We start from the raw sequence: 26,219 nt of genomic DNA, 5'->3' as shown, positions 1-26,219 counted from the left end.
CTATCTCCAGTAGGATGTCTATAGCTCTGGGTAAAGCAGATTAAAATGGGCAGTTGTAGTAAATATATTTAGGTTTAAATTGGTTACTTTGAGGATGTGTATGAACAGTGAATCCTAAAGACATGTCAGCCTGTCAGTCCCTGTAAGAGATATGTCACCAAACTGTCTAGATTCTAAACAGCTTCAAACCTTGGCAACACTGCAGCTACACTGATAGGAAGAAGTCAGCAGTCACAGTTCATTAGCTGAATGACATGTCCTGACAAGATTTCCATTTTACAAAAGGAGGTTGCTATAAAATAAGAGAATCCATCACAATCTCCCTATGATTGTAAAAGCCCAGAGACTTCAAAGAGATAAATTGGGATCTATTATGATGGATATTGGGTTACTAAGAGGTTCTAAGCAATAGGTAAAGAATATCACTAAAGAAAAAGAAGTTACACATACAAGGCTGCTGGACTTTATAAGAGTGACTGGCTTATGGGAGATTAAACCCCCATCGATTCAGGAAGGAAAAAAATAAATAAATTAAACCCTGTCAAGCAATATTAGAAAATACATGTCTGGTAAATGAAGCTTAGTTATTTTATATCCTCTCCACTACAGTAGTTTTTTTGTCTGAGATTACATTAATTAGTGTGATTATACTACATCTTTCAATTCAATAGGCAGCACAGATAATAATAGACACATAGAATCTATAACTTGGAAGAGACTTTATACTGTAGGTCCTCTAATCTATTCAGTTTAGGAATCTACTAGATGGCTTGCCACCCATTGTCACCTGTTCCCACTGGAAAACCTCTAACAAGGGTGAATCCATACTCTTATTCTATGGTTATCACTCTTCCCCCAATTGTCATCCTGAATCTCCTAATAAGATGAAGATACCCCAAATTATCTGCTTTCTTACATTGTCTATGGACAGGATTGCACTTTATCCTTTATCTATGACTTGGGAGTTCTTATGGGCTCATAGCTCCTCTAGACTCCAAGATAGAGAAGCTTTGCCCATCTTTTGCTGGTGTATCTGCACTATTACTATTAGGCTTCTGAGTACATTTTTTTTAAAAAAAGCTACTTTTATTCTGTGAAACCCTATATGTCTTGGTTCTTAACTTTCTTGGTTCTTTTCCTTTTCTTTCCAAATGAATATGCTTCTCCTGGGCACTATATTTAGGACAGGATCGCTATGGAGATTCTCAGTCATCCAGGTCATAGTTGTTCCAAAGATATTTTTTCACGAGGCAACTGGATTTTCTTGGTATTCTTTGAAGACGTTTCACTTCTCATCCAAGAAGCTTCTTCAGCTGTGGCTGAATGGTAGGGAATGGAAGGATTTATACTCCTTGCAACATTTGATCATTTGTGTAGTGCAAATGGATGTGGCGTCTTCTTGGAACTGCTGAAAGGACTGTGTTGTAGACTGGAGATAGATGATGTTGTATCTGTCCTCTTCTGTTGAGAGAGAGAGCTATTCAGTTTTGACATAGATGGCCTCTTAGATGCTCTTTCAACCAGTGGTCCTCTCTGTCCAGAATGTAGACTTTGCTGCCTTTGAAAGAGTGGCCTTTGTCTTTTAAATGCAGATGGACTGCTGAATTTTGTCCTGATTAGTTTGTTCAGGACAGGATGTTTTAAGGGCCCTCCAAGATTTATGGGGGGACATCTGAAAACAGACTTTCTCAGTGACTTCCTATAGAATGTGAAATCCTATAGAATTCCTATAGAATGTGAAAAGTATTGTTAATGAGAAGATTAGATGATTAACTGGTGTACACTTAATGGGGCAAACACTGAGATTGTTTCTTATTTGTTTTATTTCTAAATTTATTTGATTTTGATGGGCTTTATGGAATTGTTATTAAGTTACAGTATTATTATGCATTACTATTTTTTGAATATACTGTATGTTTTATTTTGTGAACTGCTTAGAGTTGTTTGGAATAAGATAGTATATAAATGGAATAATAAATACACAGATTTGCTTAGCACTGGAAAAATGAAAAAAAATAACACCTTTGGAGGAAGAGGTAATCAAGAAAATACTGGGCTGAAATGGATAGACTTACACTGAGACTCAAAAAAAAAAGAAGATACAGATTATTTTCAAACATGGAACTTATTTTATCAAAGGCTGGAAAAATGGGATAGAGAATAAGAACCTAACTTATATTATTAAGCAAAACAAATCAACCCAGAAAACACATTGTTCGTTAAGCACTAATGAATTGTAATAACATAAAATTAATAAAATACTATAAAAATGAATAAGTAGACAGATTAAGCTCCTTTAAGAGTTCCTTATAAAACCAGGTCTCCAATGAACCCACTCCAGCTTTTCTATTTTATATAAGGGGGAAAAATTCAGCCCTGTTGTCCAGGTTCTTACTAGAACTGTATTTCATCTTTCACCCCTACTTCTCTAGTTAGCAAACCAAAATCCATTCTTTTATATGTGGATGATGCTGTTACTGTGTCTATATCCCAAGTGGAACTGTGACTAAGCCCTTCATGCACTAATATCTGACTGTCAATCCAAAATGCTGAAAATGATGGATTTAACATATGATTAATTGTATATTTCAGCAACTTTTTTCCTTGATTGATATAACTGGCAAGATTACCCCCATACTGCTTAATGATGTGTTATTCATTTGATTCATAATAATGACTTGTAAAAATCAATGTGAATTGGCTCATTTTAATGATAGTATGTCTATATGGATCTCAGATAAATGGTAGCTCTTTTAAATTTGACCCCTTTTATCCACCAAGGGATTCAGAGTGACACTCTGAAAAAGGAAGTCTTGTTGATAAGTATAAACTGATTCTTGGATGCAGATCCCCCTAATTGCACTAAATTCCATCTCAGGAGAGGGAGGAGGGAATTTACATGCATAGAATGGTCTCCATTCTTCAAACAATTCATCAGTCATTCATAGACAACAATGAAAGCTGATGTGAGACGTATACCCAGAAGACACGACTCTACTTTTTCATTCCACATGAATGGAAAATTGCACATGGATGAAAAGTGAACAGGACACTTGTTTTACCACAATATGTTATGGAATATGAATATAGTTATTAATAAAACAAATTGCTATCATATGAAGCCTATCTATTACATCCTTTAGCAATTTTAGTCAAGAACATGGAATACTGTTGCATTAAAAATGGATAAAATTTGGAGATGGTAGTTGAAGTGATCCTGAGTACTACATCTGATGTGATATGGTGAAGTTACACAGAATATGAATTAAACTAGAACATAGTAATTTATGGAAAATGTTCTTTTCAGATATGTTTACTGTTTTGGGGGACAGTCAATTTTTATGATCCCTTCATTTATGCTTTTTAGTTTTATTTCTTCTATATAATTGAGTCATGACTAGAAGCCAGCAACATAGCAGGAATAACCTAATTAAATGATATATTATCTGAAGATTTATGAGGCTGCTCCTTTTCAAGTATGTTTTGCAGAAGAAGTTCACTAATAGCATAATTTGGATTGCCAACAAATAGTTAAAGGGAGACTGGTACAGCTATTTCGAGCTGTTTAGCTCTCATCAGCCAGCCATACCCTTCTGAGATTCGAACCTGGGCTGCTTGCACATTAGGCAGCTGTATTAACCTCTAGGCCACATGCTCTTCTCACTTTGTCAGCTGTGCCAAGGAGGGAGGAGACCCGGGGAGGGATATATGTAAATATACATAAATCTTTAGTATTTGTTTTTCCAGTAGCACCTGTTTTCCCATATTGAGGAAGTACATTCTTATTATTATCAACTAAATAAAAACCAATAATTTCATTTGCACTTAATATCCTTGTATTCAATCAATGTCCTGCTATTGATTTTTTTAAGGTTTTGGTTTCCCATCAATATTCAGAATAACACTATTATTTATAATTTCCAAGTCCATTATGTTTAGGTAACCAAAAGCTTCCCTTATTCCAACTTCCTCCTTTTCCCCTTTTTATACAAAAATCTAATATTCTAGTAACACATCTTATCTATCTAATTATAATAATACTTTAATTTCTAAAAAAATGTCTATTTTCCATCATATTCAACCATCTAATTAATAATATAGTGTCCCATCTAATATGTCAAAGCCACTATTTTCTTTAGCCTTACTCTAGTTTTGTTCCTTTGTCAGCTAACCTTCCATGTCAGTGCCTTTGAGTTATCAAATAGTTCTCCCTCTATTTTTATATATATTGTTTGGAATAAGAAAAACCATTTGGCTGGAACTTTTTGGGAAGAACAAGCCCATTGGTATTCATTAAACCGCCTCCCTGTTACTCCAATTTTCCACAGTTGTCCTAACAGTTTTATCTTCCATTCAATCTGTTCTTCTTCCTTTTCCTCAAATATATTCTGCTTTCTTAATATGTAAAATCCTTTTCCATTTTCAATGTTGTCACTCCATTTTCTGAGTCTTCAGTTGTCTGGGTCTGTTGGTCAGTTAAGTCCTCCATCTTAGAGTTTGGTTGTTCCATTTTTCTTTTTGTTTTCTGCATTGTTAATTCTTTATTTGTAATCATGATCTTGGTTTGTACATTTGGATTAGAAAATTGTTCCTTTGTGTTGTTTCTTATTTTATCACAAGCTGAGAGAATAGTCTCATGTATTGATTTCAACATGGAGAGAATTTTTTCCTGATCTTCATTCATATTTTCTTGGTGGTGTGCTAGAGATAGTTTTTTGCCTTTTATAGCTGAGTATGGGACATCTATTTCACTTTTTATAAGTGGGCTTTATAATAGAGATTGTTCATCAAATAAAAATTTATAATCCAAAGTGTTCCATCATCTTGTGTAATAATGTGTGCTTCTCATGCAGGAAAATAGTTCCACAAACACAGCTCTGCAAATCAGTAAATGTTTACATTCATAGTTCAAACAGGCCAGTTTCCAAAACAATTCATCCTCTCTGCCACACCAATAAATCGCCCAGAAATCCCTTCTTTGCAGCTAGATTATTCAAGGGTAGTAACTGTCAAGGCCAACCAAAGTCTTATCTAAAGTCTGGGCTTCAAGCCAGGTTTTTTAGGCAAAACCAAATTGTAGTACCACAGATCACCACAAGATGTCATTAATGCCATTTTACAGCTTTTTAAGTCTAAAACTTATGTAGTAGGTTTTTCAAGTCTTTTTTTAAAAAAAGAAAAAAGAAAGTCTCCAAAAAAAGAGAGAACACTTTTAGTCCCCAAGTTTATGTATCCAATTAACTTAAAATTTGTCTTATAGTTTTGTCTGTTTCCCCTGGGTACTTAATTTGCCGCTTTTCTTAGAGGGTAGGGTAGAAGTTTGTGTGGGGAGGAGTGCTTTGGGCAGCTTTTCCAGAAAGAGGTCTTAAAGTCTTAAAGAGAGGATCAGGTCTCACCCAGTTTCATCCATGTTGCTAGTAAGTTGCTTGGTAATGCTTCTTTGCTTCAGCTGTCAGCAGCTTAGTGACTGGCCACATGGATGTAGCCAGTCTTTCCCCCACTGGTTTGGAGGGCTTCCCTGGATCAAATGGGAGGGTTGCCACCCTCCCGCAATCAGAAGGGGGTCTCCTCCTTGCTTGTCGCCTATATGGGGCTACTTTCGACCCTTTCCAGGGTCCTCCAGCGGGGTGAATTCATATGTGAAAGATGGAGCTCCATCCTTCTGTGCCTGTCTTGCCACAACATCAGGACTTTTTATCAATATTTTATATTTCTGAGGAATCTAGGCATTCAGCCTAGATGTCATGATGCCACTTTGTTTTGCACAGCTTTCTCAAGTCTAATCTCTCAAGTCTTCTGACATGCAAAGCAAAGTGTTCTAATTTGACACTTCTAATTGAGAGGGCAAAGGCAAACAGCCAGCTTCCCAGCTTCTTCACATCATAGAAATGTGAAATGTGCTGGTTCTTTCCTATAAAGCCCTACGTGGCTTAGGCCCGGGTTACTTAGGCTCGAGAGGGGACACGAGGCTGGTTTCAGGCGGTCATCTCTGCTTCTCTGAGTGAGGGCCACTTCCCCGCCTCCTTGAAGGAGACGGTGGTGAGACCTCTCCTCAAGAAGCCCACCTTGGACCCAGCTTCATTGAACAACTTTCGTCCAGTCTCCAACCTTCGCTTCCTTGTGAAGGTTGTTTAGAGTGTGGTGGCGCATCAGCTTCCTCAGGTCCTGGATGAAGCGGATTATCTGGACCCGTGCCAATCGGGCTTCAGGCCGGGCTACAGCACGGAGACGGCATTGGTCGCTCTGATGAATGATCTCTGGAGGGCCCGGGACAGGGGCCATTCCTCTGTCCTAGTCTTATTAGACCTTTCGGCGGCTTTCGATACCATCGACCATGGTATCTTGCTGCGGCACCTCAGGGGATTAGGAGTGGGAGGCACGGTTCTGCGGTGGTTCTCCTCCTTTCTCCTGGGATGCTCGCAGTCGGTGTTGGCAGGAGGACAGAGGTCGACTCTGAGGCCTCTCGTTTGTGGAGTCCCTCAGGGGTCGGTTCTCTCGCCTTTCCTGTTCAACATCTACATGAAACCGCTAGGTGAGATCATTTGTGGTTTTGGAGTAGGGTACCATCAGTATGCTGATGACACCCAGCTTTTCATCTCAACCCCAAACAACATCAGTGATGCCCTCGACGTGATGTCCCGTTGCCTGGAAGCGGTTCGGGAATGGATGGGGAGGAACAGGCTTCAACTCAACCCGGACAAGACTGAATGGCTGTACATACCGGCATGCCAGGATACTCAGAGCATCCCATCCCTTAACATTGGGGGTGAGTTATTACCCCCGGTTGATAGGGCCCGCAACCTGGGTGTCCTCTTAGACTCACAGCTATCCTTGGAAGAGCACATAGGAGCTGTGACCAGGGGGGCCTTCACTCGGGTTCGACTGGTGCGCCAACTACGACCTTATCTGGACCTGGATGCCTTACATACAGTCACCCATGCACTTGTGACCTCTCGCCTTGACTACTGTAATGCTCTCTACATGGGGCTGCCCTTGAGAGCCACTTGGAAGCTTCAACTGGTGCAGAGTGCAGCTGCACGAACACTTTTGGGGGCCTCCCGTTACTCCCATATCACACCTCTCCTCCGTGAGCTGCACTGGCTTCCAGTTGCCTTCCGAGTGAAATTCAAGGTGCTAATGATGACATACAAAGCCCTACATGGCATGGGTCCGGATTACCTACGGGAGCACCTTCTGCCAACGTCAACACCCCTCCGTCCTGTGCGCTCCCACAGAGAGGGCCTCCTCAGGGTGCCACCGGTCAAAGAATGCCAGCTGGTGGCCCCCAGGGGGAGGGCATTCTCAGTGGGTGTGCCAACCCTCTGGAACTGCTTGCCTACCAAAATCCGGATGGCCCCCAACCTTCGCACCTTCCGGCGCGACTTAAAAACTTACTTGTTCCAGCAGTCCGACCTGGCCTGATAGCTCTTGGGGTTTCATTTGTTTTTACTACTGTTTAATTGTATACCTACCTTGCTCTGTACACCGCCCCGAGTCCCTCGGGAGAAGGGCGGTATATAAAAACAAACAAACAAATAAATAAATAAATAAATAAATACTTGCAGGACCGTCTGTTGCCAGGAACGACTTCCCATCGCCCTGTGCGCTCACACAGAGAGGGCCTCCTCAGGGGGCCGTCCGCCAGACAATGTCAGCTGTTGACCCCCAGGGGGAGGGCCTTCTCTGTGGGGGCACCTGCCTTGTGGAATCAGCTCCCCCGGGAGCTCCGGATGGCCCCAGATCTCCGGTCCTTTCGTCGTGACCTCAAGACATACCTTTTCCAACAGGCCGACCTGGACTGATGATAAGGGTTTTTAATTATGTTTTTAATGTTTTTATTGGTTTTAGTGGGGCTTTGTGATAGTTTAATTTTTTTTTAATATTTGTATTTACTTATATTTTATTGTTGTTAGCTACCCTGAGTCCTTCGGGAGGTAGGGCGGCATATAAGTCCCATAATAAATAAATAAATAGAAATGTGTTCTGTATCTACAGAACCAAAAAAGTCCTGTAAAGCCTTTTGTTTTTATTGATGTCACATAAACTAACAATAAGCAGGTAATTTAGCAAAATCAATCCAGATTTAGATAAGCCATATTAGTACCCTAGAAAGCTCCAAGTGAGTTCTGTTGTTACTAATTCACCCAATGCTGTTATTTGTTTATTGCATTTTAGTTTAAATCTTTCTGCGAGTTCAAGGAATATGGAACCAGGGATTCACCTCATCTAATCCTTACAAGACCAATCCTGAAAGATAAATTTGGGTGAGAGAAAGAAACTCTTTTTGTCACCCAGTGAGTTCTATAATCAAATGGGAATTTGAAATTCATAGCATCACAATCATAATCCATAGAGACACGTTACCTCTTAAAGGTTGCTCCTCAGTTATTTCCTTAGAGAAGTTTTGTTCTTAAAAAGCTTCTGTCTTATTTTGTCACTCAGGGTTCAATAACTTTTCAGGAGTCATAGATTCCATTTCTGTTAAGGCAGCCAGCAGCCACATAAAAAAGTATAATAATGTTGTCAGAAGAACATGAAAATAGGAATTTTCAAAGTTTGGTGGGATATAAAATATATATATATATAAAGAAATATTTATAAATACATGGACATTTCCAAAACTGAAATCATCCCTTTTCCTTTTTCTTCATTTTTGGCAAAACAATTGGGAAACTTGATTTCTCTATTTCCCATTAAATTTCAATGGTGTAATTAAGGGGAAATTAGTGCAAAAAAGAGGTCTGGAGACTGCATACAGAATACTCACCATAGACTGCTCATTCCGTGGTGGCGGAGTGGTTACACAGCAGTAAAGGTAAAGGTAAAGGTAAAGGTTCCCCCGCACATGCGTGCTAGTCGTTTCCGACTCTAGGGGCCGGTGCTCGTCTCCGTTTCATAGCCGAAGAGCCAGCGCTTGTCCGAGGACGTCTCTGTGGTCATGTGGCCGGCATGACTAGACGCCAAAGGCGCACAGAACGCTGTTACCTTCCCACCGTAGTGGTCCCTATTTTTCTACTTGCATGTTTACGTGCTTTCGAACTGCTAGGTGGGCAGAAGCTGGGACGAGTAACAGGCGCTCACTCTGCTACGCGGCACTCGGGATTCGACCCGCCAAACTGCCGACCTTCCGATCGACAAGTTCAGCGTCCTAACCCACTGAGCCACCGCGTCCCTTTACACAGCAGTATTACAGGCTAATTCTGCTGATTGCCAGCAGTTTGATTCTCACCAGCTCAAGGTTGACTCAGTCTTCCATCCTCCCAAAGTCGGTAAAACAAGGAGCCAGATTATTGGGGGCAATATGCTGACTCTGTAAAGAATGCTGTAAAGCACTACACAGAGGTATACAGTATAAGTCTAAGTGCTATTGCTATTGTTATTCCTGCTGTGATGGCTCATTTCTACAAAGCTAAAAAGATAGGGACATGATTGCAGAGGTATTCCCCAGATTGGGAATACAATTAGTGTTGTATTAGACAATTTGTATTTGTATTCATTCTTAACTGAAACTTTATTGGAGAATACTGGGACTTGGGTACAAGACTGATGATAACTTGACTTGGCATTTCACTATAATGTTTCCTATTACATTATAAATAGTGTTTTAATTTTGCTTTTTATTTTATTTCTATTTTTGTTGTTACTTTGCGTGAACACCATCTGTCAGTGAGGTATAGAACCTTTGATACTTTACTACCCTTTTCTCCAAATCAAACTGAATAAAATATGCAGTGCAGAAATCATAATATGCAACATAGAGTTAGAAAATATGCAAAAAAATGCATCTACATGGAAACAGCATATATTCACTTGAATCACTTTATATAACTGACCTTGAAATAAGTCTTGCTGTGTGGTTATGCCACTGGATCTGATCCACCAGCCTCTCATGTGCCTTTCCATTACTGGTAACAAGTTGGAGGGTGGACCATAAAAATAGTAAACTTCTAAACATAATTAGAAGGAAAAAAATCTTTGTGGCCTGGAAGAAAGGGCTAATTTAATTTTATTGATTTAAGAGAAAGTGACTTTAAACCAAGGGAGACTAATATGAATAGTAAGCTTAATTGCAGATGCCTCAGTATATTATGTAGATAATAACAGCTCCCCTGTGGATAATACAGGGCTTGCAGAGAGAACAAAAAATTATGTTCTCTTTTGCTATAATGAAAATGAGCCAATATAGCATCTTATCCCTCTGTCCACAGATTGAGTTGAAAATGTTCTGTGGCCTTTGTTTTTTTTCTAATCCCACCTAATAATCACATATGAATGAGCCTCTTTGCACATTAATACATTCTGACAAAATGAAAATGCTCCAGGTCAATCTAATAACAATATTCAAAAAATGATGCAGAGAGAAAAAAATACTGCTGGGGAAAAATAGCTCATTATTAGTAGTACTAGTGTTTGATGGTAAAATACTGAATTATCATTTAAAGGATCCTTTCACCTCACCTCAACATCTGATATATATTTTGAAGGAAGTAAAGATTTATTTTTTTAAAAAAAAATCTCTTTGGAGGGGTCTTTAATGAAATGTTGCAGCATGAAATATTGATTTTTAGCACGAAACCTATCATTGCATTCTAGACTTCTTATTCCTGCAAAGTCAGCTACCATACTGGAGATACTGAATATGCTCAGTTCTCTGAGGTATTTTTGGAAACATATTCCCCTTTCTTTCTCTTTTGCTATTCTACAGGCAGATTGCTGCCCAGGACTGCTCCTGTCTACAGACGTCAAAGAAAAAATTAAATTGGACACACGGGGCTTATATGTAAGCAAATTGCTTAGCTTATGCAGCACCAGAGTAAAGTTTGCTATGTATTTGAAAAAAGAAAAAGGCTTTGGGGTTGGAATCTTAATTTGGGGTGGGATAGCTTTTTAGTTTAGAAAGAGATAAATGACACAAACGTACTTACTATGGCCTCTCCCAGAAGTCTGTATTGTCACAGCATGAAGATTTCTTACTAAGCACTTACCAAAGACATGTCTTTGCAATGAAGCCCCCCCTCTCATGGCTTGTCCACTTCTGAAGTGGCTGAAGTTGGTTGAAGCTGGACCAAGACATTCTGGCAGGAAACTCATATTTTCCATTGCGGGACAGAAAGCAATATCCCATCTGGACATTCTTGATCACCTTTGGAGATCAAGTAATTTCTGGACACCAGTTGACCTGCTTCTAGACTCCCTTCTTCTATCTGGCCAGTAGATTTTGTATCTCCAGCTGGCTGCTGGAGGAATTGCAAACCTCACTGGCATAGACAGTTGAACATTTTTGCTGTTCAAACATGGAAATATTTATCCTATGGAGAGAGAAGTACTGCAGAGTGGACAATCTTCCATCTGCATTGTGCCTCAATGCCTATTTTTATCATAACACCTTTTTTCTTGTAAGAGCTGGAAAATCCCATACCAGTTTTTTTAAATTTTTTTGTAAATCTTGTCAATATTCTTATTGGTAGAAAGTTTTAAAAATATGGCATGCTGTCCCAGAAGAAAAGTGGCTATTCTAGCAACAGGACCTCTTAATTCAGGGTTGGTCAATTTGTGGCTATTCTAGCAACAGGACCTCTTAATTCAGGGTTGGTCAATTTGTTGTGTGTGTGTTTGGGGGATTCTGCACACAGAGGTGCTTTTTCCTAGCCCAGCCTTCAAGAGGAGAATTAATTTTTTTATTTTTTTATTTTTATTTTAATTCCATTTATATCCCGCCCTTCTCCGAAGACTCAGGGCGGCTTACAAGCTTAGCAGTAGCCTTCATTCTATGTATATGCCTGCTTATTAGGGCTTTTGCCCCCCCCCCAGCGGCATTAATACAAAGTCAGCTTATTGCCCCCAACAATCTGGGTCCTCATTTTACCTACCTCGGAAGGATGGAAGGCCGAGTCAACCTTGAGCCTGGTGGGATGCGAACCTGCACTAATTGCAGGCAGCTGGTGTTACTTAAGGAGGCATTAGCCCACTGCTCCACCAATTGTGCCAGAAAATTAGCTCACATTGTTTTCTGCAAGAGTGCAAAATTACCGCCCTCAATGCTAAAATGTGGTAAAATGCAGATTGGGAGGCAACATTCTTTTTCCTATAGGCATGCTTTTTTCTACCCTGGTAACAGGTGGAAAAGAAATCACTGTGGCTATGATGGTGAGCCTTAAGAGAAATCTCATAGATCTGGTAAAACAAACAAACAAAAAATCCCCCACCCATCTCTGTTTCTTGCTCATAAAATAAAAGGGCTTAGGTGATTTCATGAATGTTCCTGGACTTTAAAAACTTTATCTGGAAAGTAGAATCAAGACTTTTGATTGTTCAGTTTTATGTCTGTACTAGCTCTGCTAGCAGTTGGGAATGCAGAGAAGGAGGTGATGAGAGGCTTAAATGGTACTTGCTATAGATTTTGAAATATTGTACTATGTTAAAGGAATAGTTGTTGTAGTAGAGATGTATGAATATGGGCTGTCCAAAATCATTACTAGTAACAAAATCTGATAGTATAACAGAAAAATGTGATTTGTAACTGGATAGAATACTATAACTGAGTAGCACATACAGTTAAGACACCAGGTGGAAGACACAAAGGATTAAAAGAGGAATCTGAGGTCCCAAGACTTCATGCAGATCCTAAAAGTCAAGGGTATTGTTGCAGCACCAGAGTCTTTCCAAGATTTGCCACTGAATCGAAATTTTCAATCCATCCAAAAGAAGAAAATTAACTGTATGGAGATGAAGCATAGAAGTAACTATAGTCAGTTTATGTAATTAATGTATTTTGTTAAACCCTAAGTTATTTTATGTCCTGGCCCTTTATGCTCTTTTGACATTTTGGAATGTAACCGTCTGGCATGCTATTCAAAAGCCATAATCACCTTTGTAATGGTTGCCTCCTCCTCTTCTTCCCCTCAGCCCTGTTTTATGGATGTATTTAGTTCTGTTTTTTCATGAAAAGAAAAAAAGTACAAGTCCTTCAGTGTTGTTGTTTTTTTAAGGATAAATTTAATAAGTCACTAGTGAATCTTCTTTCAGCTTTAGATTTGTTTCAAGGTCAGCTTCACATCAGTGCTCCCAAGTCTTACAGCCTGGTTGAATTTCCCTTCTTCTCAATATCATCTCCAAAAGGGATCTGATAAAAAAAGAAATATAGAGCAGTTTATACTAATTCACAGCTACTGAAAATGCCCTCTAGACATCAGCACTGCTCTATGGTTAATGATAAGCCCCTATAAAAAACAATATCTATTTTTAGAAATCTGTTGGGAGCATGTTTTTTTCCTAAAAATGCTGAGCAGTTTCTTTTGCAGTCTAAATTAATACCAGATAGCTGGTTGTGAACCATGCAATTCAGACAGTTATTTAACAGATTGTAAGAGAAAAGTTAGGTTCATTCATGTAATTGACTGACTGCTTACTGATTAAAATAACCTCACCACATAAAGAGTGTATGGAGCAGTACAGAGATTAATAAACATTTATTTATTTGTTAAATTTATACACTGTTTATCTCTCCTAAGTCACCCTGAGCAGTTTACAAACAATATTATAAAATAATATAAAAATGGGACTAAAAATACAGTTAAAACAGAGTTAAAAACAAGATTAAAAATGTACAAGTTAAAAGTCAAAAAGTTTTTTTAAAAAAGACATTAACAAGGTTAAAACATTAACAAGGTGGAGGGAGTGCCCTCAAGCCACCAAGCATCCCCAGAGGTGCATAACACCCTTAGACCTCCATGCTAATTGGCAGAGCAAGGTCTTATGTATTTATACCAGTGTGGCAGAATTTGATGAAGTAGTCCAATATTCTTCATTCTACCCTTCAGTTAATATTAATAAACAACGTACATTTCCCTGATGTCAAGGGAGTTTACAAATACATTCTCCTACCAATGCATGGCTTTATTGAATTAACCAAAATTATCTCACTTTTGAAAGCAGACCAAGCAAAAAGAATGGCTTCATGCCACATTAGATGAATTCATGTAATAATTTTGTTGATGGGTGTTGGTAAATTTGTGTTTTATTTGTATCTTTGAATTTTTAATAGGAACCCTAAGAATTTCATATTGAATATTGAATTAAATTGAATTGAATTGAAAAAAGAATGTTTGATCTTTATTTGTGCATAAGATAATGAGATAAAATGTTTCTGCAACTGATACATAGAAGTAAATTCCACAGACTTCAATGGGTTTTATATAGCAATAGCAATACCATTAGACTTATATACCACTCCATAGTGTTTTCCCGACTGTCTGAGCGATTTTGCAATGTCAGCATATTGTCCTCAACAATCTGGGTCCTCATTTTACTGACCTGACTCAACATTGAGCAAGTCAGGAATGAACTGCTGGCAGGTGGCAGAATTAGCCTAGAATACTGCATTCTAACCACTGTACCACCACACAATTAACTATTGACCTTGTATGAAGGTGAGTAAATAGAAGAATATGCTGTGCTTCTCTAAATATATTAAACTAAATATAGTTGATAGTAACTTAATTAGTAGATTATGCAAAGCTGATATAGTATATAATATTTCTAAAAATGAATAGTCTGTTGATTGAGTGGGTGTGCAAAGCTAAATTTATGTAAAAATTAAGCCACTATGCCTCATTTGCAGTGAAATAACTTATGTGATTGTTGATCCCTGGTCCCAAAATCAAAGGGAGAAAAAAAATCTAATTTCTGTTTAGTTATTTTTAATATGAATTTCCTAAAATAAGATATGAATGAATGCATTACATGCTACAAAGTTTTTCTTAGGGTTAATGACAACAACATCCCCAGCTATAACTACAGCATGTGACTTCCTAGAGTCATGCAAAGTGAAATTGTCAGAAAATGTGAAACATGGAATGGGCCAGGACATTCTTGAAATTAGGAAAATCTATAAATAAATTTGAAAATCAGAACAGATAATAACCCAGCAAGTATTATTTTAGAAAAGAAAGTTAAAGGACAAGAGGGCATAGAGGAATAAAGAAGCAAATCTGGCATGATGATCTTTATAAGTTGAACCAGTGGCCCCCAACCTTTTAGGGACCAGGGACTGGTTCCATGGAGAAAGAATTTTTTCCACGAACCAGAAGGGGTGTGATTTTGCATGCTGCCTGTATCCCACAGATGGGGCTTCATTTGTTTGTCTGGTCCAGTTGCTGGCATGCTGTGGACTAACCTTACATTGAGGAAGAACAGAACTCCATTTCTGAAAAGCATAACCCTCTTATGAAAGACATTTTTATTAAACACATGGAGGGAGAGAGAGATGCCTCTGCCCCCCCCCCCATGTCTGTTGCTCACTTAGTTGCTTGTTGACTTGCTATTGCAATGATCTATCCTGACATTCCTAATAAAATTTGGCAGCAGATCAAATCATACTCATGTTGGAATGTAAAAATGTGTAGTATATGAAATTCCACTGTGTTTATAAAGTATAGCAGTCAAAGGATATTTCTGCCAATTCAAGTTTGGAACATAAGGATAAAATAAAATTTAATTGTCATAGTTGTTGGGACAAAGAAATTGAAGACTACTAGTAATGAATTATAAAAGGAAAAATATGATGGCTAGGACTAAAAAATCCAATAAAATATTAGTGTGGTCTTTTGTCCTTCATGCTGTTTGAAAGTACTGTATCCTTTCTGGAAGAATGAAAATATTTATAGGATTGGATTTACTTGATTACATTTATATTTGTTTTATAACAAATACAGTGCAAATGAATTCCCATTTGGGATTCCTTTCATTATATCTTTTGGAGTCAGCTTGTAAAGGCAGAATAATCTAAGTAAAGCATTTAATGTATTCCCAAAAATAATGGTATGATGTAAAGTATTCTGAAAAAAAGAAACTGCTAGCATATCTTATAGTATTTTTTCATCAATATGTGGTGACAGTGAAATTTATGGAGACATTAACATAATTCCAGATGTGGATCCTCCTCTGTGTATACAAATCTTTTAAACATAATCCTAAACCTCTAACATGTACATATTGGTAGAATGGGAGCTTGTTGCAGATACTAAATTACTAAATACTAAATTTGGTGATAGTCATCAATTTGGTGAGAATTGATGCCTCAGCACACATTTCTGCACATCAGTAATGATTATTTTTTTAAAAAAATGTGGTAAGAAAAGAAATCTTATTTCTGGACATGTCAATACATTGGCTTTCTCAAATAAATGTATTATTGAATTAAGGTATACAAAGATATATAAATATTTCACTATTTTATTTAGCCTTTTGCATGTGACCTGCAACTGAAGACTTGTTGAAATTATTTTTACTTTCAACATGAAACATCGCTTCTGTATGTCTGCCAAAGTGGAGAAATGAGTCACTGAATGCCAGTCAAAATAATACTCAATTTGACAATATAATCATACATGCTTATATAATGAGACTAACAAGGTTCTCTTTTTAATGATGTGCTAATTCTTTGTGTGATTACTCAAATAAGCACACAGCTGCTTTGATATCTTTTTTTTACAAGAAAAAGAGAAACATCTAAATCAAGATTTATCTTATTGATACATTGACATGAGCTACAATTATAAACAATTATATCCATAACATTAATTGCTATAATTTTCTACCTTTATGTCCTTTAATATTTAGCTGGTAGGAGCATCAGGTTTATAGATTTAGGAGTTTACAACTATACAAGTGTTCTTTTTACTGTGAATATGTCACGGTATTTATTGACTGTATTGGTTTTGTATACTATTCACTGTTGTTAGTTTTTAGTTGTTAATTTTTACTGTGATTGTCTTGTGTCCTCATGGTGTTTATTTCTTTGAATGTATCTATTTGTCTAGAGAATATTCAAGTAGTGCAGTAAACCATATAACTAGTACTTGGTTGTATAATTAAAGGGAAATATATAGTTTTAGAAGGACTATGCAGAACTTAGAAGGATCACTGAGTTTCCTTGAAGCTTCAGCAAAAGGACTGCTTCAAATACTCTGGATTGATAAGCATTTCAACAGAGAGAATATGTTTTCTAAACCTGCTTCTAAAAGGTATCTCAGAGCATGGAAACATCTTAGAGAAGTAGCCAGCCAAACTTATTTGAAATGTACAGGCATAGCAAATCAATTTTCTGAATTAAAATACTGCCTTGAATTGTATAGCCCAATCTAAGATCAACTCTTGAGATGGAATAATAGAATAATGGAACTATTCCATAGACAAAGTACTCTGCAATGTCAGGTCCACCATCTGGGACTGAATTCTTATTCAACCTATTGGTAAAAGCAACCAGAAGTATGAGAGGAGAAAGGGTACAGTGATGGTTAATACATCCATGCAGAAGAGAATGATGCATTCCAACTTGAATTAGTTATTACCTGACCCAGTTATTTTCAACAATTATAAACCATTATTCTTCTTTGGGGATATATTTTTGAGAGGATAGGGAGCTTATACAGTAATTGAGGAGATCCCTGGACGTAGCAGATAACTCAGACCCTTTTCATTTGAGCTTCAGAGAAGATTATGGAACTGAGACTATATTGATTCATTTTGTGAATGATCTGCGACAAGACCAGATGGGGAAGTATGAACCTCCTGGTCAGAATGGCTTTTTCAGCAACATTCATGGTGTTCTGGCCTATATGTAATGACTGAAATTGAAAACAATGTTTTCCAGTTATTTTCCTTGAGGCCGGTTTTGTTGGCAGAGAAAAGATGAATAATTGGGTTCTTCACAATAGTGACGCAGGGCTCAGCCCACTCTTCTCTCTTATTTAATCTCTTTCTCCTTTATAAGTATGTGTGAGGTCTTAAAGTTGCTGTCTTGATGGTTGGAAATATTAAGATCTGCATGAGAGAAACAAACTTGGATTCAACCCAGCAAGACTGTTGTAGGTTCTGAGATTCACAGGTTCCAGTAGCATTCCATTTCTGATCTCAAGAGTCTGCAGTTTGAAAAACCACTTAGATTCATATTTCCTGCTGGAAAATTAGGTGGAGTTGTGGCCAGAAGTGTCTTTATACAGTTTTATTTTGTACACTTTTTCTGTCCATTCTTGGATTAGAAAGCTTTGCTGATAATCAATCACTCATACTCTGTTGCATCCTGGTTTGCTCTACACAGGGCTGCCTTTGAAAACAATCTGGAAGGTACACCAAATCCTAAAGATAGCACTCTTAGCTATAAGAAGATTGGCCTGGTTTGTTCATGCTGCACTATTACAAAACCTGAATAGTTGACAGTAGGCTTTCGGGTTAAATACAAAATCCTGGTTGTTGTTTTTTCAAAACCCTTTATGGCTCGGGATGTGTGCATTTTTGAGGCAACCCTTTTCAAATAGAATCTGCTTGTATAGTAAGAAAAGCTTGTGATCCCTAAAATGGGTTATTATCAGAAGGTGACAACGCTCCTTCTCCGAAGCAGCATACCCTCAGAAATACGTGTTTCCTCATCCCTGTTATTGTGAAAAGTTATCAAAACTTGGCATTTTCAGAGGATTTGGAGGATGCTGCAGAAGAGTGACTTGTTTCTGAAGGTGCTAGATAGTTGCGTGGACGTACCACAATTGTGGAACTATTTTTGTTATTTCTTTGTTTTCTTTGCTATAGGATTTAAGCTAATTATAGTATTGTAAGGAGATCTTTAAGCTGCCCAGAAATGAAGTTCTAATCTTAAAATTATAAAAAAGAATCTTTTAAAAATGTCATTAATAATGTAATAAAAAAAGACAACAAACCTATGAGTCATGATACTACAAGGATCCTGAAGAACTTGGATGGAAGCTATTTTTTTTAAAGTTTAACACAAAACTCTCAGTGACAAAATGTTCTCCTGTTTTGTCTTGGTAAGCTGCTGAAAGCTTACCTAAACAAAACAGGAACTAAAGCCTGGAGCAAGTTTTGAGATAGCTAAAGCTGTAGGTCCAGCCATCTGTCAAAGTCATTGACCAATTACCACTGTGCTGTGATTGACAGATAGTTTTCTACCATCTGGTAACTTCTGGATGGTGTGTGGTAGTATGTTTTTGGAGTATCTATAGAAGTATGTTAGTAAAGTACATAATTTATAATTTATATCCATTATTTTAAATGTGTAGCATTTTAAAAATGCAAAAATACTGGGTCTGCACAGCTTGGAAAGGAATGCCTTGCAGTCCTTTCCTTTTCCTATTAATTTTAAATGGCCTCAACAGCCTATGCTGATGGCTCTGGGAAAGATAAAAGGAGGAACTTTATAATCACCAGGGAGACATGAGAGAGGTGTGGAGAAATATTGTCCTATGGATTAGAGCTGGTGGAAAAGGAGCTGAAGTTTTTAGCTGAGAACGCTGGATTTTTTTTCCTCCTTTAAACTACAGAGGTGGAAGCTGAATAGCAAAATAGTCAGGGGAAAATCAGCAGTAGCTAACCATGCCTGAAGCTATAGCAACGGAAGGAGGCACAGATAAGAAATTCTCAAGGCCAGAAAAAAATGGTGCACTGGCAGCCCTATGATGAACCAAATCAGTAGGCCTTCAAAAATGCTCATTGAAGGGAAGGTAAAAAGCAGGCAAGTATAGGAGGATAAAAACAGCCCAGAAGCAGAGACCTAGGAGGAAGTCTAATAGTAACAAGTGGTTTACCAGCTGGGATCTAGTAAAACTCCCCTGTTGCAGAGCAGTGTGGGTATTATCTGGTCTACTAATGGAAACGTCTATTAAGGAGCCTACTGAATACATTACAGCAGCAGTGACCTACCAAAGAAGTCTGGAGACAATAAATAACTACCAGCTACTAGATAATAATAATAATAATAATAATAATAATAATAATAATAATAATAATAATAATAATAATAATAATAATAATAAGAAGAAGAAGAAGAAGAAGAAGAAGAAGAAGAAGAAGAAGAAGAAGAAGAAGAAGAAGAAGAAGAAGTAGTAGTAGTTGGAAGGGACCTTGGAGGTCATCTAGTCCAACCCCCTGCTCAGGCAGGAAACCCTATACCATTTCAGGCAAATGGCTGTCCAGTCTCTTCTTAAAAACTTCCAGTGTTGGAGCATTCACCACTTCTGGAGGCAGGTTGTTCCACTGGTTAATTGTTCTAACTGTCAGGAAGTTTCTCCTTAGTTCTAGGTTGCTTGTCTCCTTGACTAGGTTCCATCCATTGCTTCTTGTCCTGCTTTCAGGTGCTTTGGAGAATAGCTTGACTCCCTTTTCTTTGTGGCAGCCCCTGAGATATTGGAAAACTGCTATCATGTCACCCTCACCCTTCTCTTCATTAAACTACACATACCCAATTCCAGCAACCGTTCCCTATATGTTTTAGCCTCCAGTCCCCCAAACATCTTTGTTGCTCTTCTCTGTACCCTTTCTAGAGTCTCGACATCTTTTTTACATCGTGGTGACCAAAACTGGATGCAGTATTCCAGGTGTGGCCTTATGAAAGCATTGTAAAGTGGTATTAGTACTTCACTTGATCTTGATTCTATCCCTCTGTTAATGCAGTCTAGCACTGTGTTGGCTTTTTTGGCAGCTGCAGCACACTGCTGGCTCATATTGAAGTGATTGTCTACTAGGACTCCGAGATCCCTCTCACAGTTACTACTATTGAGCAAGGTACCACCTATACTATACCTGTGCATTTGATTTTTCTTGCCTAAATGTAGAACCTTACTTTTTTCACCATTGAATTTCATTTTGTTAGATAGCGCCCAGTGTTCAAGTCTGTCCAGATCCTCCTGTATTTTAAGCCTATCTTCTGGAGTATTGGCTATTCCTGCCAGCTTGGTGTCGCCTGCAAATTTGATGAGTTCCCCATCTATCCCCTCATCCAAATCGTTAATGAAGATGTTGAAGAGCACTGGGCCCAGAACAGAGCCCTGGGGCACCCCACTACACACTTCCTTCCATGTAGATGCGGTTCCATTGAGGACCACACGCTGAGTACGGCCTGTCAGCCAGCTATGAATCCATCTGGTGGTAATGCTATCTAACCCACATTTTTCTATCTTATCAAGTAGTAGGTTGTGATCTACTTTATCAAATGCCTTACTGAAGTCCAAGTAAATTATATCTACAGCGTTCCTCTGGTCCACTAATTTTGTCACTTGGTCAAAGAATGTAATAAGATTTGTCTGGCATGATCTGTTTTTGACAAACCCATGTTGACTTTTAGTGATGACTTTGTTTGCATCAAGGTGTTCGCTGATTTGTTGTTTGATTATCTTTTCCAGAATCTTCCCAGGTATTGAGGTCAGGCTGATAGGTCTGTAGTTTCCTGGATCTATTTTTTTTCCCTTTTTTGAAGATGGGAACTACATCAGCTCTCTTCCAGTCCTCTGGTAGTTCCCCAGTGCTCCAGGATCTTTGAAAAATATAGTTCAGTGGTTCTGAGATCACGTCTGCCAGTTCCTTGAGAACCTCGGGGTGTAATCCATCTGGTCCTGGTGATTTGAACTCGTCTAGGCTGGACAGGTGCTCACTTACCATTTTCATGTCTATCTTAACTTGCGTTTCTATTCTGTTTTTTATGGCACTGGTTTTGGTAGGTTGGACTGTTTTTTCCCTTTGTGTAAAGACAGATGCAAAAAACGAGTTAAATAGTTCTGCTTTCTCCCTATTACTTGTTACCTTCTTGCCACTTTCCCCCACTAATGGACCAATCATTTCCTTAACTTTTTTCTTGTTTTTTATATGTTGAAAGAAGCTTTTTTGTTATTTTTGACTTTGGTCGCAAGCCTTAGTTCATTTTGAGCCTTAGCTTTCCTCACTTCATCTTTGCAGGCACAGGCTATTTGCTGATATTCTGACTTAGTTATGTGCCCCTCTTTCCAATTCTTATACTTGTCCTTTTTATCTTTCAGTTTATCAGAGAGTTTTTTATGCAGCCATGCTGGTTTCTTTTGAGAGCTGTTATTTTTCTTCTTTGTTGGTATTGTACTAGACTGGGCCTTTATTATCTCACTTTTCAAAATTTCCCAAGCTTCTTGAGTTGTTTTCCCCTTTAGGATTCTCATCCATGGAATTCTTCCCAAGGACTCTCTAAGTTTATTGAAATTAGCTCTTTTAAAGTCCAAGACTCTAGTTTGGCTGTGTTCTATTGCTTGTGCTCATTTAGACTATCCCCTCTAGGCTCAAACTATAGGCTCAGTTAGTTTTCAGCATTTGTGGAGCATAATAATCTGTGGAGGGACAGTGTCAGGTACTATGAAAACACATCAATTCAAAACACTTGTAGCTACAGTATATACAGAGAAACTCAGGAACTTCCAAATATAAGATTAAACTAGATTAGCTTGCCAGCAATACAAGTTAGTATCACCAAAATATCAGTGTCTTCCACATTCCAAAGTAAAAAAAAAAGATTTCTACATATTATTGTATATTTATACATTACATGTAGTTTATAACTTAAAAGGGATAAATTGTAAAATTTGATCCTAATTACTGATTAAAAGGAGAAGAATGCATACCTTTATGGCAAGGGAAAAGAAAAAGAAGCAGGAATTAAGTTAGGGAATGAGAGTTCAATCTGGAAAAGAAAACACTGGATTGCAGCCATTTGTATGATTAACTGTAAATAAACACATGAGACTATGAGCATAGATTTCTTTTTTTCAGCATTCCATCCAAATTGCAAAATAAATGTAGCTGCGTTAAAGATTCTCATTAAATAAATTATTTTAATAAGCTGACATTATATTCTGATGCAGCTCTTCTGAACCACTTTCTAGGCATGCACTGCCCTAAAGGACAACAGAGACTAGGAGAAATTGAACACATGATTTAAAAAATAGCATTTTTAATAAGAATAAAACAATTTTAAATATCTTTACTTCCATCTTTAGCAATCCTTAAATGTTAAGGATTGCAAGTCAAGAATTCAGTTTAATTGAACTGATATTTTTCTGAATAGTTACATTTCCATAATGTTATCTTAAGTACAATTTATGTGTCGCTCAGTTGTTTCTCAGGGGCTAATGTGTGTCTTGCTTGATATAATGGCACATAATTTATTCCTGATTATTTGTACAGATATTTAACCTTATTCCTGATTATGTCGTTTATACATATATTTAATTCTCACTCATTCCTAAACTGTAATCTACTTTGTCTCAGGGACTTTCCCTACTGCTGAGAGCATCTGCTATCCAACTACTTTAATTTGATATAAACTATATTGGCATGACATTTTATGTTCCCACTGTTGATTCAAGTGGTGATACATTTGTGTGTAATATGTGGCTTCAATTGTTTGGTAATAAAGGACTCTGATTTTTATTTATACCTTAAAAGTTGAGATGATAGTCATATAACTGATGCATATAAAAGTAACTTCAACAGAATTCAGCGGGACCTAATTTTATAGTAGATATTCAGTGATGTTTAAAAAAACTAAATTGAATCTATTTCCCAAAGGTGCTTTTTAAAAAGCCAACTGGACTTCCTTTATTTTGCTTGAAGATAGTTTACTTCTCTTTTTTTTTTTATTGAAAAGTTTTAAAAATACAGTTTTCCTTTAAAAAACCCCCTTCCCCCTCCCTCCTCCCCTCCCTACCTCCCCCCTTCCCCCCCCTCCCCCCCTCCCTCCTCCCCCCCCTCCCCCCAACCCCCCTCCCCCCCCGGACTTCCCAGAGCTAAATACAAGGTATATATATATAAAAAAGCAATCATAAACAACCATATACTAACAACTATAAATTCTAAAATCCATCACTCTCTAACTTATATAGGATCAAACAAAACTTAGCATTATTAAATATATATAGAAGACAAAATAAAAAAAGAAAAAAGAAAACGAAAGAAGACTTATTCAAATGCTAGATAAAACTTCTTGACCCTATACTTATTCTGGATAAACTCAATCCATTTTCTCCATTCCATAATATAATGTTCTTGCGAGTAATCTTTCAAATAGGCCGAAATCTTCGCCATCTCTGCCAAGTCGGAAACCTTTAAAATCCACTCTTGTATAGTCGGCAGTTCCTCTTTCTTCCAATATTGACCTATCAAAAGTCTTGCTGCCGTAACTAAATTCAACATCAACTTAGAGTCCACAACTGTAGCGTCAACAATTATTCCCAACAAAAAAAATTGCGGACAAAACTTTATCCTCCGTTTAAAAATCTTCTGCATATTCCACCAGACTTTTATCCAAAAAGCCTTGACCTTTTTACATGTCCACCATATGTGAAAATATGTTGCCTCTTCATCACCACACCTCCAACATTTAGGCTGATAATTCGGATACATACTTGCAAGCTTTTTAGGATCTAGATGCCATCTATAAAACATTTTGTAAAAGTTCTCTCTTAGACTTTGAGCTTGAGTGAATTTTACATTCCTCACCCAGATCTTTTCCCACGTGTCCATTGTAATAACTTCCTGAATGTTTTGGGCCCATTTTATCATACAATCCTTAACAAGCTCTGTTTCTGAATCGATCTCTATCAATGCAAGATATATCCGTTTAATATGTGCTGGTCCTTGATTTCTAATTTGCTTTATCAAATTTTCATCAGTCGTTGCAAATCCATTTTTTTGGTCTTCTTTCCACCTGGCCTGTAACTGAATATATTGAAACCAAGTCTGAACAACCTTCTCTTCTCGCAAGAAACTATATGATTTCAAGCACCAAATATTCCTTTCCAAACTTAAAATTTCCTTGTAAGTAGTCTCATCATGTTTGAAACCAGCATGTATATTTTCTATTGCGTGTTTTGGGATTGCCCACAATGGTATCTTGCTGCTTAACTTATGTCTATACTTCTTCCAAACTCTCAGCAATGCCTGTCTTAAAATATGCATCCTAAACACAGTATCTACCTTCTTATCATACAACAAATATGCATGCCAGCCAAACAACAGATCATGGCCCTCAAGATTTAATAACCTCGATTGTGTCAAATTAATCCAATCACTTATTCCTACTAGTGCAGCAGCTTCATAATATAATTTAAAATTAGGCATTTTAAGGCCACCTCTCTCACGAGTATCCTGCATAATCTTAAGTTTAACTTGTGGCTTTTTCCCTGCCCACACAAATTTATTGATACCACGCTGCCATTCCTCCAAGTTAGAGTCTTTCTTAAGAATCGGTATCATTTGAAATAAGAATAAAAATTTGGGCAGGACATTCATTTTCACTGCTGCAATCCGTCCCAACAAAGACAATTGCAATTTTTCCCAACTCTCCAGTTCTTTTTGAATTTTCCCCCATAACTTTTCATAATTATTTTTATATAGCTTTGTATTAGAGGGCGACAAAATCACCCCCAAATATTTAACCCTTTTAACAATCTCAAATCCAGTTAATCCTTCTAGGAGAGCCTTCTGCGAAACTGTCATATTTCTAGCCAAAATTTTAGTTTTCTGTATATTTACTTTAAATCCAGAAACCTTCCCATATTGTGTTATTATCTCCATCAGGTCCACAACAGAGTTCTCTGGCTGGGTCACTGTAACAACCAGATCATCTGCAAATGCTCTCAATCTGTAATCCTGATCTCCAACTTGTATCCCCTTAATTTTTTCCGAATTCCGAATCTTAACCAATAATATCTCTAATGTTAATATAAATAACAAGGGCGATAGCGGACACCCTTGCCTTGTGCCCTTCTCAATATTACATACTGTTGTCAAACTATTGTTAACTATAATTCGGGCAGTTTGTTTTTGGTATAATGCCCTAATCGGTTATAAAATTTTTTCCCCAAAATCCATTTTGTCTAAAACTTTCAACAAAAATTGCCAGTTCAATTGATCAAAAGCCTTTTCAGCATCTAAAAAGATTAGCGCAGCAGAGATCTGGTTGTGCCTTTCCAAAAACTCTAACACATCAACTATATGTCTCACATTAGTTTTCATTTGTCTTCCACTAATAAACCCCGTTTGGTCCCCATGAATCACCTGTTGCAGAACCCTCATCAGTCTATTAGCCAAAACCTTAGCAAATATCTTATAATCTGTATTTAAAAGCGATATCGGTCTGTAATTTTTAACTAAAGTAGCATCCTGGTCTTCCTTCGGAATCAAAGAGATAAAAGCTGTTCTCCAAGACGGGGGCACCTTTCCCCCCCTCTGGATTGTCTGGAACAGTTCCTTTAACGGTTTTATCATCTCTAATTGTAAGTTTTTATAATAGGCCGCAGTCAAGCCATCAGTGCCTGGTGCTTTATCCACCTTCAGTTCCTTAATAGCTGTAAAAATTTCTTCTTCTGTAATCAGTTGGTTAATCCCCTCTTTTTGTGCTTGCGTAAGAA

This window comes from Vipera ursinii (genome assembly GCF_947247035.1).
Source record: "Vipera ursinii genome assembly, chromosome: 2".
NCBI classification, from domain to species: Eukaryota; Metazoa; Chordata; class Lepidosauria; order Squamata; family Viperidae; genus Vipera; species Vipera ursinii.
This window is presented reverse-complemented; position numbering follows the sequence as displayed.